This window comes from Chiloscyllium punctatum, chromosome 9, assembly GCF_047496795.1.
Source record: "Chiloscyllium punctatum isolate Juve2018m chromosome 9, sChiPun1.3, whole genome shotgun sequence".
Taxonomy (NCBI): Eukaryota; Metazoa; Chordata; class Chondrichthyes; order Orectolobiformes; family Hemiscylliidae; genus Chiloscyllium; species Chiloscyllium punctatum.
This window is the reverse complement of record NC_092747.1, coordinates 79,781,628-79,799,405: the sequence shown is the minus strand read 5'-3', so window position 1 is coordinate 79,799,405 and position 17,778 is coordinate 79,781,628. Positions and strand designations below refer to the sequence as shown.

General features: G+C 45.7%; 1 long non-coding RNA gene across 1 annotated transcript in view; it reads right to left on the bottom strand.

Moving 5' to 3' along the window:
- LOC140481528 (uncharacterized) overlaps positions 1–17,262 on the bottom strand; it is a 70,040-nt gene extending 52,778 nt beyond the window's left edge. The window contains exon 1 of the long non-coding RNA XR_011961547.1: positions 17,217–17,262. This is a non-coding gene — a long non-coding RNA (uncharacterized lncRNA). The remainder of the gene's footprint in view (positions 1–17,216) is intronic.
- Between the last annotated feature and the right edge of the window lie 516 nt (positions 17,263–17,778).

Below are 17,778 nucleotides of genomic sequence, written 5' to 3'. Positions count from 1 at the left end.
CAATGGACCCTATTGCAACTTAACAAAGCTGTTCCAATTCCTGCAATATCCCGTAAACACATCACTTGGCAAATGGTAAATTCAAACTCAGGTTCTTACAGGCAGGAGAAATTTCAGAACGTTTAGGCAAGACCTCAGTTGAAGTATGGAACCTCTTTCCACTGTAGTTGCTTCTCTTGGTCCCCAACAGTTTTTCTGACTCCCTGCTAAATATAAACCAAACTAGAAGAGAACCTGTACTGGGAGAACTGGTCACTCCTCTCCCATTGTTTAAAGTAAGCTTTTTCCAAGGTGTACTGGAACCTTTGCCTCTATGAACCCCCTTGAAAAAACCAATCACCTTACTAAAGGGACAGTATCGTCACACCTCCACCCCTCTTAACAAAATGTGAACCATCAATATACAAAGATGGCTACATTTTAAAACCCCTTAGTCTTACACTGTTAGCATACTATAATACATATACATTATATTGACTATAACCATGCAAACATGCACTGCTACATTCTATTTCAGTCTGTTTACTCCTAACACTGAATGCCTCCGTTTCTCATCCAAATCTCGACAATGAATTGCCAATCACATTTTCTTGCCCTGCCACATGTATAATTTTAAAATTGAATGACTCTAATAATAAGCTCTATCTAAACAGTCTGGATTTTTTGTCCTTAAATTTCTCCTAAAACCTCAAAGGGTTATGATCAGTATATATGATAGTTTCAGACAAGTTACTGGCAACATAAATATTGAAACGTTGCAACGCCAACACCTAACTCAAAGATTCCTTCTCAGTTGTTGAATATTTCTGCTGGTGAATGTTCAATTTGCTAGAGAAATTTCCAATAGATCTTTCTATCTTCTTAATGTCTTCGTATAAGAGTACAGCACTGACACCTACATCACTTGCATTGATAACCACCTTGAATGGTTCTGTGTAATCAGGTACAGCCAATATTGGGGTGGTGGTTAACACATCCTTCAGGCCTCAAACGCCAATGTCAAACTTTTTGCATTCCTTTAGACATTCAGTGAGTGGAGCAGCCACATTGCTATAATTTGGTAAAGTTAAAAATCACACAATCAGGTTATAGTCCAACAGGTTTAATTGGGAGCACTAGCTTTCAGAGCGACGCTCCTTCATCAGGTGGTTGTGGTCTCCACAATCACCTGATGAAGGAGCGTCGCTACGAAAGCTAGTGCTTCCAATTAAACCTGTTGGACTATAACCTGATGTTATGTGATTTTTAACTTTGTACACCCCAGTCCAACACCGGCATCTCCAAATCATAGTTTGGTAAGATTTCTGATAAAATCACTCAATCCCAGGAATCGTAGTACTGCTCTTTTTGTTGATGGTTTAGGAAACTCCCCAATAACTTTGGTTGTTACATTCCATAGCACCATCTGTCCATGTCCAAAAACATGCCCCAGGAATGTGATTTGGGCTTTGGCAAATCCACTCTTAACCAAGTTTATCACAAAGCCTGCTTCCAGAGATTTATCGAATAATTCTGATAAATGTTCCAAACGTTTCTTCTGTGTGTGACTAAAAATCACCAGGTCATCGACGTAAACAACACAATTGAGTAAGCGGGTTTTGAGAAGGTTTGTAGCTCAGGTTGAGGTTCTGGATGCCAGTTTGATCACTGAGCTAGGCTTGTTTTCAGACGTTTTGTCACCATACTAGGTAACATCATCAGTGAGCCTCCGGTGAAGCACTGGTGTTAGTGACCTGCTTTCTAATTATGTGTTGAGGTTTCCTTGGGGTGGTGACATCATTTCTTGTGATGTCATTTCCTATTTCTTTTCTCAGAGGGTGGTAAATGGGGTCCAATGCCATGCTTCTAGGAATCCTCGTGCGTGTCTCTGATTGGCTTGTCCTAGGATGACTGTCTTATCCCAGGGAAAAAGTGAGGACTGCAGATGCTAGAGATCAGAGCTGAAACATGTGTTGCTGGAAAAGCGCAGCAGGTCAGGCGGCATCCAAGAAGCAGCAGAATCGCCGTTTCGGGCATAAACCCTTCTTCAGGAATGAGGAGGGTGGGCAAAGCAGGCTAAGATAAAAAGTAGGGAGGAGGGACTTGGGGAAGGGGTGTTGGGAATGCGATAGGTGGAAGGAGGTTAAGGTGAGGGTGATAGGCCGGAGTGGGGGTGGGGGGCAGAGAGGTCGGGAAGAAGATTGCAGGTCAAGAAGGCAGTGCTGAGTCTGAGGGTTGGGACTGAGATGAGGTGGGGTGGAGGGGAAATGAGAAAGCTGGAGAAATCTGCATTCATCCCTTGTGGTTGGAGGGTTCCTAAGCGGAAGATGAGGCACTCTTCCTCCAGGCATCATGTTGCCATGGTCGGGCGATGGAGGAGGCCAAGGACGTGCATGTCCTTGGCGGAGTGGGAGAGGGAGTTAAAGTGTTCAGCCACGGGGCAGTTGGGTTGGTTGGTGCAGGTGTCCCAGAGGTGTTCTCTGAAATGTTCCGCAAGTAGGCGGCCTGTCTCCCCAATACAGCGGATGCAGTAAAGGATGTGTGTGGAGGTGCAGGTGAATTTGTGATGGATATGGAAGGATCACTTGGGGCCTTGGAGGGAAGTGAGAGGGGAGGTTGGTCGCAAGTTTTGCATTTCTTGCGGTTGCAGGGGAAGGTGCCGGGAGTGGAGGTTGGGTTGGTGGGGGGTGTGGACCTGACGAGGGAGTCGCGGAGGGAGTGGTCTTTCTGGAACGCTGATAGGGGAGGGGAGGGAAATATATCCTTGGTGGTGAAGGTGGAGAAAATGACGAAGGATAATATGATGTATCTGGAAGTTGATGGGGTGGTAGGTGAGGACCAGTGGGGTTCTGACCTTGTGGGGATTGGAGGGGTGGGGTTCAAGGTCGGAGGAATGGGAAGTGGAGGAGATGCGGTGGAGGGCATCGTCGATCACGTCTGGGGGGAAATTGCGGTCTTTGAAGAAGGAGGCCATCTGGATTGTTCGTATTGGAATTGGTCCTCCTGGGAGCAGATGCAGTGCAGGCGAAGGAATTGGGAATATGGAATGGGGTTTTTACAGGGGGCAGGGTGGGAAGAGGTGTAATCTAGGTAACTGTGGGAGTCAGGCAGTTTATAGTAAATGTCCGTGTTGAGTCGGTCGCCCGAGATAGAAATGGAGAGGTCTAGGAAGGGGAGGGAGGAGTCTGAGACTGTCCAGGTAAGTTTGAGGTCAGGGTGGAAGGTGTTAGTAAAGTGGATGAACTGTTTAACCTCCTCGTGGGAGCATGAGGTAGCACCAATACAGTCATCGATGTAGCGGAGGAAAAGGTGGGCTGTGGTGCCAGTGTAGCTGCAGAAGATGGACTGTTCCACATATCTGACGAAGAGGCAGGCATAGCTGGGGCCCATGCGGGTGCCCATGGCTACTCCTTTGGTTTGGAGGAAGTGGGAGGATTAGAAAGAGAAGTTGTTCAGAGTGAGGACCAGTTCAGTCAGTTGAAGGAGGGTATCAGTGGAAGGGTACTGGCTAGTTTGGCTGGAAAGGAAGAAGCAGAGGGCTTTTGAGGCCTTCGTGGTGGGGGATGGAGGTGTTTAGGGACTGGATGTCCATGTTGAAGATAAGGCGTTGGGGGCCGGGGAAGCGTAAATCATGGAGAAGGTGGAGGGCGTGGGTGGTGTCCCGAACGTAGGTGGGGAGTTCTTGGACTAAGGGGGACAGGACCGTGTCGAGGTATGTAGAAATGGGTTCGGTGGGGCAGGAGCAGGCTGAGACGATGGGGTAGACTGTGTTATCCCAGTCAAAGTGGTGTCCTTCCTCACCTGTATGTAAGGATACTAGTGAGAGTGGGTCATGTCTTTTTGTGGCTAGCTGATGTTCATGTATCGTGATGGCTAGTTTTCTGCCTGTTTGTCCAATGCAGTGTTTGTTACAGTTCTTGCAAGATATTTTGTAAATGGCATTAGTTTTGCTTGTTGTCTAAATACGGCCTTTCAAGTTCATTAGCTGCTGTTTTAGTGTGTTGGTGAGTTTATGGGCTACAGTGATACCAAGGGGTCTGAGTAGTCTGGCAGTCATTTCTGAGATGTCTTTGATGTAGGGGAGAATAGCTAGGGTTTCTGGATGTGTTTTGTCTGCTTGTTTGGGTTTGTTGCTGAGAAATTGGCAGACTGTGTTCATGGGGTACCCATTCTTTTTGAATATGCTGTGTCAGAAATGACTGCCAGACTACTCAGACCTCTTGGCACCATTGTAGCCCACAAATCCACCAAACCTGCATCCCCATTTTAAGCGATTAAAGACTTAACAGCAATCTAGGTTTGTTCAATACATCACACCAGTTGTATAACACTTTGGTCTTTTACTATAAATTCTATGATGTATGATCCTGCCCCACTAACTATCTGACAAAGAAGTAGCGCTCTGAAAGCTTGTACTTCTAAAGAAACCTGTTAGACTGTAAGCTAGTGTTGTGTGATTTTTAACTTCCTATTTCTGGCCTCGCTAACACATGCCATAGGAAGTAATCCTGAGATTACAACCCCGGAGTTCATGCTTTTCAACTTCCTATTTGTTTTAATTTATTTGTGGGCCTTGGGCTCCTCTGGCTGTCCAGCATCGACAGCCCATCTCTATTTGCCCTTGAGAAGATGGTGGTGAGCTGCCTTCTTGAATTACTGCAGTCCATAATGCCAATAGGGAGGGAATTCTAAGGTTTTGACCCAATGTCTGTGAAGGAACAGCGGTATATTTCCAAGTCAGGATGGTGAGTGAATTGGAGGGGAACCTGTTGGTGGTGGTGTTCCCAAGTACCTGCTGCCCTTGTCCTTCTAGGTGGAAATGGTCATGGATTTGGAAGGTGCTGTCTCAGGATCTTTGCATCTTGTTGATAGTGCAGACTGCTGCTTCTGAGCACCAGTGGTGAAGGGATTGTATGTTTGAATATGTGGTGCCAATCAAGTGGGTTGCTTTGTCCTGGATGGTGTCAAGCTTCTTGAGTGTTGTTGGAGCTGCACCCAGTCAGGCAAGTGGGGAGTGTTCCATCACACTCCTGACTTGTGCCTTGAAGATGGTGGATAGACTTTAGGGTGTCAGGAGGTGAGTTACTCGCTGCAGTATCCCTAGTGTCTGACCTAGCTCCTGTAACCACTGTGTTTATGTGGTGAGTCCAGTTGAATTTCTGGTTAATGGTAACCCCAAGGATGTTGACAGTGGTGGATTCAGCTATAGCAATACCGTTAAATGTCAACCAAAGGTTACAGTGTCTCTTATTGGTAATGGTCATTGTCTGGCATTTGCATGGCGTGAATGTTACTTGTCACTTGTCGATATTGTCTCGATATTGTCCAGATCTTGTTGCATTTGAGCATGGACTGCCTCAGTATTTGAAGAGTCAAGAATGGTGCCGATCACTGTGCAATCATCGGCAAACATCCCCACTTCTGACTTTATGACAGAGCTACCTCCTTAAATTCTCTTTGTAGGTCCTCATCTCTCTTCCTGCCTACGTCTTTAGTACCAATAGAGAACACAACCTCTGGCAGCCCACCCTTCCTTTTCAGAATATCCTGTGCTCGCTCAGAGACAACTTGACCCTGCCACCAAGGATGCTTACACAACAATCTGGAGTGTCAATTGCAGCCTTAGAAATGCCTGTCAGTGTGCTTCTGTCCACAGAGTCCCCTAACACCACCTCTCACTTACACTTCAACTAATGCTGTTGTGCAACAGACCTAATTGTGGTCACTGATCAGGCTCCTCCTGTTGGTTTCCCCTGAGAAGCCATTAGCCCTACCAGTATTCATAATGGTATATATATTTGAGAGGGGAGTAGCCACAAGGAAATCCTACATTGCCTGCCTGCTCCTCCTAGAGGTCATCCATTATCTGGCTGAACTTTTGCTGTAGCCACGTTCCTGAAATTCCTATCTATAAAACTTTCTGCCTGTTTGCTCCTCAGTGAGACCCATTGTCACTCTAACTAAATCATCCAATCTGAGAGGAGTTGCAAATGAACACGCTTCCTGCAGATGTAGTTGTCAAGGATATTTGACTTCTCCCTGAATTCCCACATCTCAGACTAGGAGCAAATCATTTCATTAACTGCTATTACGATCCCTCTAATAACTGCAAGATTAAAAAAACGACCTAATCCCTAATGCTGCTCACCTTCCTCATCAAAACCGGATGCTCACTAAAGCCCACACTTTGAACTCACTGATGAGGTTCTTCTGTTTTTAAGACTCAATAATTCAAATTATAACATCCACTGCCATTTCTGAGAGTACTGGCTGCTGGCATAGTTCTATGCTGGGTTGCTGACATGTCCTATGAGAAGGTGCCTGTACACTGCCTTGCTTTGCACCAGAGCTTTGAATATGTAACTGATTGTCACACGTGTCTAACTGAAGTCTGCAGCCTGAAGCATGTTCATTTTCTCCATTGCCAATTATTTTTCTGTCAACTTGTTGCTTGCTTGGAGGAAGTCAGAAAATCATAGGAGGAAATGAGAGTTCAGAAAGAGGTAAAGATATCAAGAGAGGTATTAATAGGTGAGTCGGCAAGACTACAACAGAAGGAGTTGAATGGGCGAAGGGGAAACTGTGAGGTATCCAGTTTCCAGTCAAAGAAAATAGATCAAAGCTCATTAAAACAATGAAGCCAGAGGAACTATGATGAAGAGAAATTTGGATCTTCAAATATAGAAATTGATAAAAGCTAGAGGATGGATTAAAGAAAAAGCCAATAGAACGATTGCCTTTCTCCCTATTAGACTCGAATACAAAGGGATGCATGCATTATTTTGTTTGTAAAGACCTCTCATTAGACAACATCTGGGGTACTGCATTCGGTTCTGGACCCAAAATGGTACAATTATATGAGGAAAGGTTAAATAGATTAAGTTTTTCTCAGATTGAGTACAGAAGAATAAAGCGTGACCTAATTGGGGAGTTTGAATAGCTTTACATCTTTCAAGGGATTGTAAATCAAATAGCCAAATTTGCCAAATGTCTCCAAAGTGAAGACATTATGAAGAAATCATGATCAGGTTGTAGCTTTCACTTTCACAAAATAAATCAGAATTGATACAAGTTATACGTGAATTTACAGAACAATGACATTCCAAAGAAGTAAGCAAATTTCACCTTAAGTAACCAGTGTAACAAAAATGTAGTCACAGACATTTGTGCCACACCCAGCTCAACTGTGGCACAACATTTGTGCCACTCCCAGCTCAACTGTGGCACAACATAGCTATACAGTTCTACAATATCTAGGTTAATTCTGTTCTGTGGGACTTGATTGGCCAGGACCTGCTGGAGGTTTATGTTAGTATGCTTCGGGCAGGTACCATGAGTGAATTATCACCCCCACCTACAAGTGGAAGGGGGAGAAGGAAGAAATCATAAATTAGAGACTAATCTCACTATTGAATGCAGATAAAAAATTTTGTCAAAGGTAATCGCCAACCGGGTCAGGTATGTTCTGGGGTCGGTGATTCACCCTGACCAAATCTGAGCTGTATCGGGCAGGAAGATCGCTGAGTGTCTCGCACTCCTCAGGGATACGATCGCCTACGTGCAGGACAGAGGGTTGGACACCTGCCTCATCAGCCTGGACCAGGAGAAAGCCTTTGACAGGATATCACACAGGTATATGAGAGATGTTCTCTCCAAAATGGGCTTTGGGGAGGGAATCTGCAACTGGATCAGACTGTTCTACACCAACATTGTCAGTGCAGTCTCAATCAATGGGTAGGAATCAGATAGCTTCCCAGTTGGATCTGCCCTCTCTCTCCTGCCTTGTTTGTGTGCTGCATAGAGCCGTTTGCCAAGTCCATCAGGAGGTATGCGAGCCTGAGAGGGCTGACTATTCCTGGCAGTGGGGGCCTGCAGGTTAAGGCCTCCCTGTACATGGATGATGTCACCGTTTTCTCCTCGGATCCGCTGTCCGTGCACAGACTGATGTGCATATGTGACCAGTTTGAACGGGCCTCGGGGGCCAAGGTAAACCAAGGCAAGAGCGAGGCCATGCTCTTCGGGAACTGGGCCGACCAATCCTCGATCCCCTTCACCGTCAGGGCCGACCACCTGAAGGCACTGAGTATTTCGTTCGGGGGGGCTGGCGCCAAGTCTTGGGAGGAGCGTATCAGCAAAGTGAGGCAGAAACTGGGCAGATGGAAGCTATGGTTGCCCTCCATCGCGGGAAAAAAAACCTGGTCATCAGGTGTGAGGCACTGTCATTGCTATTATACGTGGCACAGGTCTGGTCTATTCCCAGAACCTGTGTCGCTGCAGTCACTCGGGCCATCTTCCAATTTATATGGAGATCAAAGATGGACTGGGTCCGAAGGGACTCGATGTATAAAGATCTGGGCAACAGGGGAAAAACACACCCAATGCCACCCTCACCCTGATGGCCACCTTTGTGTGTGGCTGCATCAAGCTGTGCATGGATCCCTGGTACGCAAACACCAAATGTCACTACGTACTGAGGTTCTACCTGTCCCCGGTGTTGCAAAGGATGGGACTGGCCTCACTGCTGCGGATAGCTCTGAGTGGTTGGATCATTCCGTATCACCTGTCCTTTGTGGAGAAGTTTATGAAGAAAAACACCTTTGACCACAAGTCCATCAGGAAGTGGTCAGCATGTAGTGTCCTTGAGACCCTTCGGGAAAATGAGAGGGCGGGTCCTATTGAGCGGTTCACTGAGCAGACTGTCAAAGCCATTTGCCTCATTGCCAGAACTTTCCAACAAGCACCAAGACATGGCTTGGCTGGTGGTGAGAAGGGCTCTACCTGTGAGATCCTTTATGCACGCACTGCACGCTTCCCTCGAAGTGGCTGCCGGGGGGAGCAAGACTGTCACACACCTCCTTCTGGAATATGCTTATGCAGAAGAAGTCTGGAGAGGAATGCAGGAGAAGTCTGGAGAGGAATGCAGTGGTGTTTGTCGAGGTTCATCCCGACCAGCGCTGTGACGCGGGACTTCATGCTCTACGGTCTGTTCCCCGGGACGCATACCGAGACGAACATCAACTGTGCCTGAAGGATCATCAACTCGGTGAAGGACGCTCTTTGAGCGGTCCGAAACCTGTTGATCTTCCAGCTGAAGGACTTGACCCCGACTGAGTGTTGGAGACTGGCACATTCCAAGGTCCAGGACTATGTGTTGAGGGACACGCTGAAGCTTAGGGCAGCTGCCGCAAAGGCGCGGTGGGGAAAGCGCACCATGTAACGTCTGCCTGCCTAAGCACAGGGGGCTGAGGCAGTAAGGGGGCTCCGCTGACCCCCCAGCTAAATAGGAGAAAGTGAGGACTACAGATGCTGAAAAATGTGTTGCTGGAAAAGTGCAGCAGGTCAGGCAGAATCCAAGGAGCAGGAGAATCGACGTTTCAGGCATAAGCCTGAAGAAGGCCCCCCGCTAAATATGTGGGTAGTAATTGTACAGACCTGTATATATGAATGATTACTATGTCTCTGTATGCAAAGAAATGGAATGTTTACAGATGTATGGCATGACCAATTGTACAGATCATCAAAATATTTTGTGAATAAAGTATATTTTTGAAATAAAAAAAATCTAGGTTAAGACTGGAGTCCCATCAGAGAATGGATGAGGGGAAGCAAGGGAACACATGGCAGCTTCCCTCCTCTCCTGGACCCATCTATCCCTCCTCCCTCCTCAGCCTGATCTTTTACGGCTGTTCGTTAATGCATACATGTGCCATTTCTCCATGGTTTCAGCAAATGCAGCCTAAAAATATTCAAAGACTTTGCAGCCACTGCCTTTTACACTAGAAAGTTCTAAAGACTCATGAACATCTGAGGAAAAAAAGGTTCTCCTCATCTGTTATAAATTGGCAATCTCTTAGTTTAAATTTCCCCATAATGGGAAAGAATCTCTCCCAAATGCACTGATTCATCATGGTCTTGTAGGTTTCAAGACTCCTGATACAGACTTTCAGAAAGTGGAAAAGATATCAGGAGAGGTATTAACAGGTGAGTAGGCAAGACTACAACAGAAGGAATTGAATGGGGGAGGGGAAACTGTGAAGTATTCACTTTCCAGTCAAGGAAAATAGTTCAAATCTCATTAAAACAGTGAGGACAAAGGAACTATGAAGAAGAGAAATTTCGGTCTTCAAATCTATAAAAGCTACAGGATGGATTTAAAAAAGGCTAATAGAACGATTGCCTTTCTCCCTATAAGACTCAGATACAAAGGGATGCCTACTTTATTTTATTTGTAAAGACGTCTCATTAGATAACTTCTGGGTAATTGCATTCACTTCTGGGTTCCAAAGGCTCAGTGAGACAAAGAAAAATTGTCTGCTTTGTTTTGCAAGGGTGATGGACCCCGTATCACACACACACACCACAAAATACTATTTATCTTAAAAAGGCACATGTTTTTTCTGAATAGTTTTGGTTCACAATGATTTTGATTCCTGTTTACAATGACACATACATACATGAAAAATGGCAGATGTAGTTCAAGGTATTGCATTTCAATATGACAAACAAGGGTCAGACTTGTTCAATTAATGATGGGGCCTTGAGCAGTGTTGCAGAACAGAGGGAGCTAGGCCTGCATTTGTGTCACATGTAAACAGGATGGTTAAAAAGGTATTTGGCAAACTTGTCTTAATTGCTCATTCGTTTGAGTATGGAAGTTGGGACATTATGTTGAGGTTGTACAGGACATTAGTGAGGCCTCTTCTGGAATACTGTGTCCAGTTCTAGTTGCCCAGTTATAGGTAGGATATTACCAAGGTGGAGAGGATTCAGAAGAAGTTTACCAGGATGTTGCTGGGTTTGAGTTATAAAGAAAGGCTGGATAGGCTGGATTTTTTTTTCACTGGCACGTAGGAGGTTGAGAGGTGACTAATAAATGTTTATAACACAATGAGAGGTATAGATAGAATTGATGGTAGTTGTCTTTTCTCTAAGATGGGGAATTTCCAGACTAGGGGGCACATTTTTAAGGTGAGAAGAAAGAGATTTAAAAAAAGACATGAGGCCAATTTTTATTTACAGAGAGGGTGGTCCATGTGAGGAATGAACTTCCTGAGGAAGTGGTGGATGCAAGTACGAGTACAACATTTAAAAGACATTTGGATAGATACATGAATATGAAAGGTTTGGAGGGATATGGACCAGGAGCAAGAAGGTGGGACTAGTGTAGTTTGGGATTATGTTCGGCATGAACTGGTTGGATTGAAGGTCTGTTTCCATGCTGTATGACTCTATTCAAGTACTCTTTCACCAACACCTTTTCAGGGAGTTCTGCAAACTCATAACACTGAGAGAAATATTTCACCCCAACTATACATAGGATTCTGGGTAATCCAAGATGGAGGATGGGAAAAATTTCTGGCTGTAACAGCTGCTCCTTTTTTGAGGTATTTTAGGTGTTGGAGGTGATTTCCTCGAATTTCAGGAGCAGCAATTACTTTTTGTATGCTGTTGCATTTGTCTTGGAACTTTGGAAAAAAAGAATCAAAACAACAGCAGTTTTAAACAGACAAAGGAAGCACATGGTGAGGTCAGTGCAGGAGAGAGAGAGAGAGAGAGAGAGAAAGAAAGAATCTGACACCACAGTCAACCTGCACAGTTACTGCCTTTGCTGTTGAAATCGCTGGACATCGGAGTGCGTCTGGGAAAATCAACAGACAGTGAAATTCACAACTGATTTTGAAGGAAGTGTTTGGGCGAAGTCATAGCACAGAAACAGATAAGTGAATAGTTCTAACCTGGAGCAATGTTTACTACAGGAATAAGATGGTGTTATTTTCTGGGTCTGTAGATTGTGAAGGAGCAAAATTGGCCTTTCGTAGAGTGATATGTGCTTCTTGTCAGATGTGGGAGTTTGAGGAGAGTTTATGGGTTACTATGGGTTATATCTGCAATAAATGCTGTTGGTTGTGAATCCTATCAGATCGAATGGATCGGTTGGAGAGACAGTTAGAGGCAATGAGGAATTTGCAACAGCAAAGGTATGTGATGGATGGCAGTTACAGGAAGGGGGAAGTGTCCCAGATACAGTCACATAGATGGGTTAAATCCAGGAAATGTAAGAGAGGTAGGTAGTTAGTGCAGGAGTCTTCTGTGGCTATTTCAAACAAGTATGCTGTTTTGGAAAATGTAGGGGTTAATGGATTCTCAGGGGAATGTAGCACGAACAGCCAAGTTTCTGGTATTGAGACTGGCTCTAATGCAATGAGGGGTATGTCAGGTTCCAAGAGATCAATTGTGTTAGGGAACTCTCTAGTCCGAGGTACAGACAAACGTTTCTGTGGCCAGCAGCGAAAAATCAGAATGGTGTGTTGCTTTCCTGGTGCCAGGATCAAGGATGTCTCAGAGAGGGTGCAGAGTGTTCTCACGGGGGAGAGGGGCCAGCAAGATGTCATTGTCCATATTGGAACCAACGACATAGGAAGTGAAGAGGTTGAGATTCTGAAGGGAGATTCCAGAAAGTTAGGCAGGAATGTAGAAAGGAGATCCTCGAGAGCAGTTATATCTGGATTACTCCCAGTGCTACGAGCTAGTGAGGGCAGGAATAGGAGGATAGAGCAGGTGAATGCATGGCTGAGGAGCTACTGCATGGGAGAAGGATTCACATTTTTGGATCATTGGAATCTCTTCCGGGTTAGAAGTGACCTGTACAAGAAGGACGGATTGCACCTAAATTGGAAGGGGACTAATATACTGGCAGGAAGATTTCCTAGAGCTGCTAAACTAAACTAGTAAGGCGGGTGGCTGAGGGAGGGGGGCAGGCAGGGACAAGGTAGGACTAAAAAACTTAAACCATATTTATTTCAATGCAAGGGGCCTAAGAGGGAAGGCAGATGAACTCAGGGCATGGTTAGGAACATGGGATTGGGATATCATAGCAATTACAGAAACATGGCTCAGGGATGGACAGGACTGGCAGCTTAATGTTCCAGGATACAAATACTAGAAGCAGGATAGAAAAGAAGGCAAGAGAGGAGGGGAGTGGCCTTTTTGATAAGGGAAAGCTTTACAGCTGTGCTGAGGGAGGATATTCCCGGAAATACTTCAAGGAAAGTTAATTGGGTGGAACTGAGAAATAAGAAAGGGATGATCACCTTATTAGGATTGTATTATAGACCTCCTAATATTCAGAGGGAAATTAAGAAACAAATTTGTAAGGAGATCTCAGCTATCTGTAAGAATAATAGGGTGGTTATGGTAGGGGATTTTAACTTTCGAAATATAGACTGGGACTGCCATAGTGTTAAAGGTTTAGATGGAGAGGAATTTCTTAAGTGTGCACAAGAGAATTTTCTGATTCAGTATGTGGGTGTACCTACTAGAGAAGGTGCAAAACTTGACCTACTCTTGGGAAATAAGGCAGGGCAGGTGACTGAGGTATCAGTGGGGGAGTACTTTGGGGCCAGCGACCATAATTCTATTAGATTTAAAATAATGATGGAAAAGGATAGACCAGATCTAAAAGTTGAAGTTCTAAATTGGAGCAAGGCCAACTTCAACGGTATTTGGCAAATATTTCAAAAGCTGATTGGGGACAAATGTTCGCAGGTAAAGGGACGGCTGGAAAATGGGAAGCCTTCACAAATGAAGTAATGAGAATCCAGAGAAAGTATATTCCTGTCAGGGTAAAAGGAAAGGCTGATAGGTATAGGGAATGCTGGATGACTAAAGCAATTGAAGGTTTGGTTAAGAAAAAGAAGGAAGCATATAGACAGGATAGATCGAGTGAATCCTTAGAAGAGTTTAAAGGCAGTAGGAGTATACTTAAGAGGGAAATCAGGAGGGCAAAAAGAGGACATGAGATAGCTTTGGCAAACAAATTAAGGAGAATCCAAAGGGTTTTTACAGATACATTAAGGACAAAAGGGTAACTAGGGAGAAAATAGGGCCCCTCAAAGATAGCAAGGCGGCCTTTGCGTGGAGCCACAAAAAATGTTGGAGATACTAAATGAGTATTTTGCATCAGTATTTACTGTGGAAAAGGAATGGAAGATATAGAATGTAGGGAAATAGATGGTGACATCTTGAAGAATGTCCATATTACAGAGGAGGAGGTGCTGGATGTCTGAAAACGCATAAAAGTGGATAAATCCCCAGGACCTGACCAAGTGTACCCTAGAACTCTGTGGGAAGCTAGAGAAGTGATTGCTGGGCCTCTTACTGAGATATTTGTATCATTGATAGTCACAGGTGAGGTGCCAGAAGACTGGAGGTTGGCTAATGTGGTGCCTCTGTTTAAGAAGGGTGGTAAGGATAAGCCTGGGAACAATAGGGTGAGCCTGATGTCGGTGATGGGCAAGTTGTTAGAGGGAATCCTGAGGGATAGGATGTGCATGTATTTGGAAAGGCAAGGACTGATTAGGGATAGTCAACATGGTTTTGTGCGTGGGAAATCATGTCTCACAAACTTGATTAAGTTTTCTGAAGCAGTAACAATGACGATTGATGAGGGGAGAGCAGTAGATGTGACCTATATGGACTTCAGTAAGGCGTTCGACAAGGTTCCCCATGGGAGACTGGTGAGCAAGGTTAGATTACATGGAATACAGGGAGAACTAGCCATTTGGTTGCCGAAGTGGCTCAAAGGTAGAAGACAGAGTGGTGGTGGAGAGTTGTTTTTCAGACTGGAGGCCTGTGGAGTCAAAAGTAGTGGTGGGTCCACTACTTTTCATCATTTATATAAATGATTTGGATGTGAGCATAAGAGGCATAGTTAGTAAGTTTCCAGATGACACCAAAATTGGAGGTGTAGTGGACAGTGAAGAAGGTTACCTCAGATTACAACAGGATCTGGACCAGATGGGCCAATGGGTTGAGATGTGGCAGATAGAGTTTAATTCAGATAAATGCAAGGGAAAGCAAATCTTAGCTGGACTTATACACTTAATGGTAAGGTCCTAGGGAGTGTTGCTGAACAAAGAGACCTTGGAGTTCAGGTTCATAGCTCCTTGAAAGTGGAGTCGCAGGTAGATAGGATAGTGAAGAAGATGTTTGCTATGTTTTCCTTTATCGGTCAGAGTATTGAGTACAGGAGTTGGGAGGTCATGTTGTGGCTGTCCGGACATTGGTTAGACCACTGTTGGAATATTGCATGCAATTCTGGTCTCCTTCCTACCGGAAAGATGTTGTGAAACTTGAAAGGGCTTAGGAAAGATTTCAAGGATGTTGCCAGGGTTGGAGGATTTGAGCTACAGGGAGAGGCTGAACAGGCTGGGGCTGTTTTCCCTGGAGCATCGGAGGCTGAGGGGTGACCTTATAGAGGTTTACAAAATTATGAGGGGCATGGATAGGGATAAACAGACCTAAGGGACAACCTTTTCACGCAGAGGGTGGTCCATGTATGGAACGAACTGCCAGAGGAAGTGGTGGAGGCTTGTACAATTGCAACATTTAAAAGGCATTTGGATGGGTGTATGAATAGGAAGGGGTTTGGAGGGATATGGACTGGATGCTGGCTCGTGGGACTAGATTGGGTTGGGATATCTGGTCGCCATGGACGGGTTGGACCGAAGGGTCTGTTTCCATGCTGTACATTTCTATGACTCTATGTATTAAATGGGCCACACTTGATCTTGAAAAGTGACGCGTATTCTCCCATAAAGGGAAAATATCATCTCCATGCCCATCCGATCAAGATTCTTCAGAATCTTATATGTTTCAAGATTCATGATTGAGACAAATGTTCTACTTGTTTTGATTTGTATTTACAATGCTTCAACAATTGGGCGGCACGGTGGCTCAGTGGTTATCACTGCTGCCTCACAGCACCAGGGTCACAGATTTGATTCCACCCTCGGGCGACTGACTGTGTGGAGTTTGCACGTTCTCCCCGTGTCTGCGTGGGTTTCCTCCGGGTGCTCCGGTTTCCTCCCACAGTCCAAAGATATGCAGGTCAGGTGAATTGACCATGTTAAATTGCCCATAGTATTAGATGCATTAGTCAGAGGGAAAATGGGTCTGGGTGGGTTACTCTTCGGAGGTTCGGTGTGGACTTGTTGAGCCGAAGGGCCTGTTTCCACACTGTAGGGAATCTAATCTAAAAAAAACATACAAATACTCCGCTTCTACTGCCTTTTCAGGAAGGGGGAATCCCAAACCTGTGAGACAAACAAATTTGTCTGCTGTTTTGAAAGGGTGATGGAGCCCTTCTCACTCATATTCTGTGAAATAATATCTTTAAAAGTTTTTTTTGATCTGTCACACGACACCAGGTTATAGTCCAACAGGTTTATTTAAAATCACAAGCTTTCCGAGCATTGCTCCTTTGTCTAATGTCTATGAAAGCTTGTGATATCAAATAAACTTGTTGGACTATAACCTGATGTCTTGTGACTTTGATTTTGTCCACCGCATACCAACACTTGTACCTCCATATCATGGCTCCCATCGACACCACAAATTGCTGGCTCAAGATGGAGAGGCTCTTTCTCCAAGAAGACTGCGCATATCAACACAGACACTTCATCTGATGAAGCAGCAGCGCTGCAAAACCTTGTGATTTCAAATAAACCTGGTATCATGCAACTTCTGACTTTGTCCACCTCAGGTGAACACTGGCACCTCCACCGACCTAAGCTGTATCCAACGCTTCTAAGGGAGGGAAGCTGCACTCTAATGTTACAGACCCTCAATGCCACGTTAAAGGTCAGAGGTCATACCACACTAGGTTCTCATCCAACTGGTGTATTTGAAATCACAAGCTTTCACAGCTCCTTCGTCAAGTGAAGCTCCAAATAAACCTCTTGGACTATAATATGAAGCCACTGCTGACCTTGTCCATCTCAGTCCAGCACTGGCACCTCCGCATCGTGACCATATTAAAAGAGGTAAACTCGTTGGATGCTGCCTGAACTGCTGTGCTCTTCCAGCACCACTAATCCAGTACCATATTAAAAGAGTCGATAGAGCAGCTTGTGGCACTTCCCTACCTCTTAGGCAGAACACTCGGGTTCAAGTCCATCTGCTCCAGAGAGATGTTATAACATCCCTGATAGTCGTGATTTGGAGATGGCGGTGTTGGACTAGGGTGTACAAATTTAAAAATCATACCACAGCAGCGCTTCGAAAGGTAGTGCTTCCAATTAAATCTGTTGGACTATAAGATACTGTTGTGTGATTTTTAAACTTGTACACACTTCTGACAGGGTTGATTTGAAAACAGAGCAGGAGCAACAGGACAAGACAGTTCTGGGCAACAGTCAGAAAACACAACCCCCCTGACAAACCCTCCACCCTCTGACCTGCTGCCGCCTCCTTCAGTGGCTCCGGCCCTGCTTTCATCCCCGCCCCCTGACCCGGGATTGTTCCCGCCCCCTCTCACCCGGGATTGTTCCCGCCCCCCTGACCCGGGATTGTTCCCTCCCCCTGACCCGGGATTGTTCCCTCCCCCTGACCCGGGATTGTTCCCTCCCCCTCTCACCCGGGATTGTTCCCGCCCCCTCTCACCCGGGATTGTACCCGCCCCCTCTCACCCGGGATTGTTCCCTCCCCCTGACCCGGGATTGTTCCCTCCCCCTCTCACCCGGGATTGTACCCGCCCCCTCTCACCCGGGATTGTACCCGCCCCCTCTCACCCGGGATTGTTCCCGCCCCCTGACCCGGGATTGTTCCCGCCCCCTCTCACCCGGGATTGTTCCCGCCCCCTGACCCGGGATTGTTCCCGCCCCCTCTCACCCGGGATTGTTCCCGCCCCCTGACCCGGGATTGTTCCCGCCCCCTCTCACCCGGGATTGTTCCCGCCCCCCCTGACCCGGGATTGTTCCCGCCCCCCTGACCCGGGATTGTTCTCTCCCCCTGACCCGG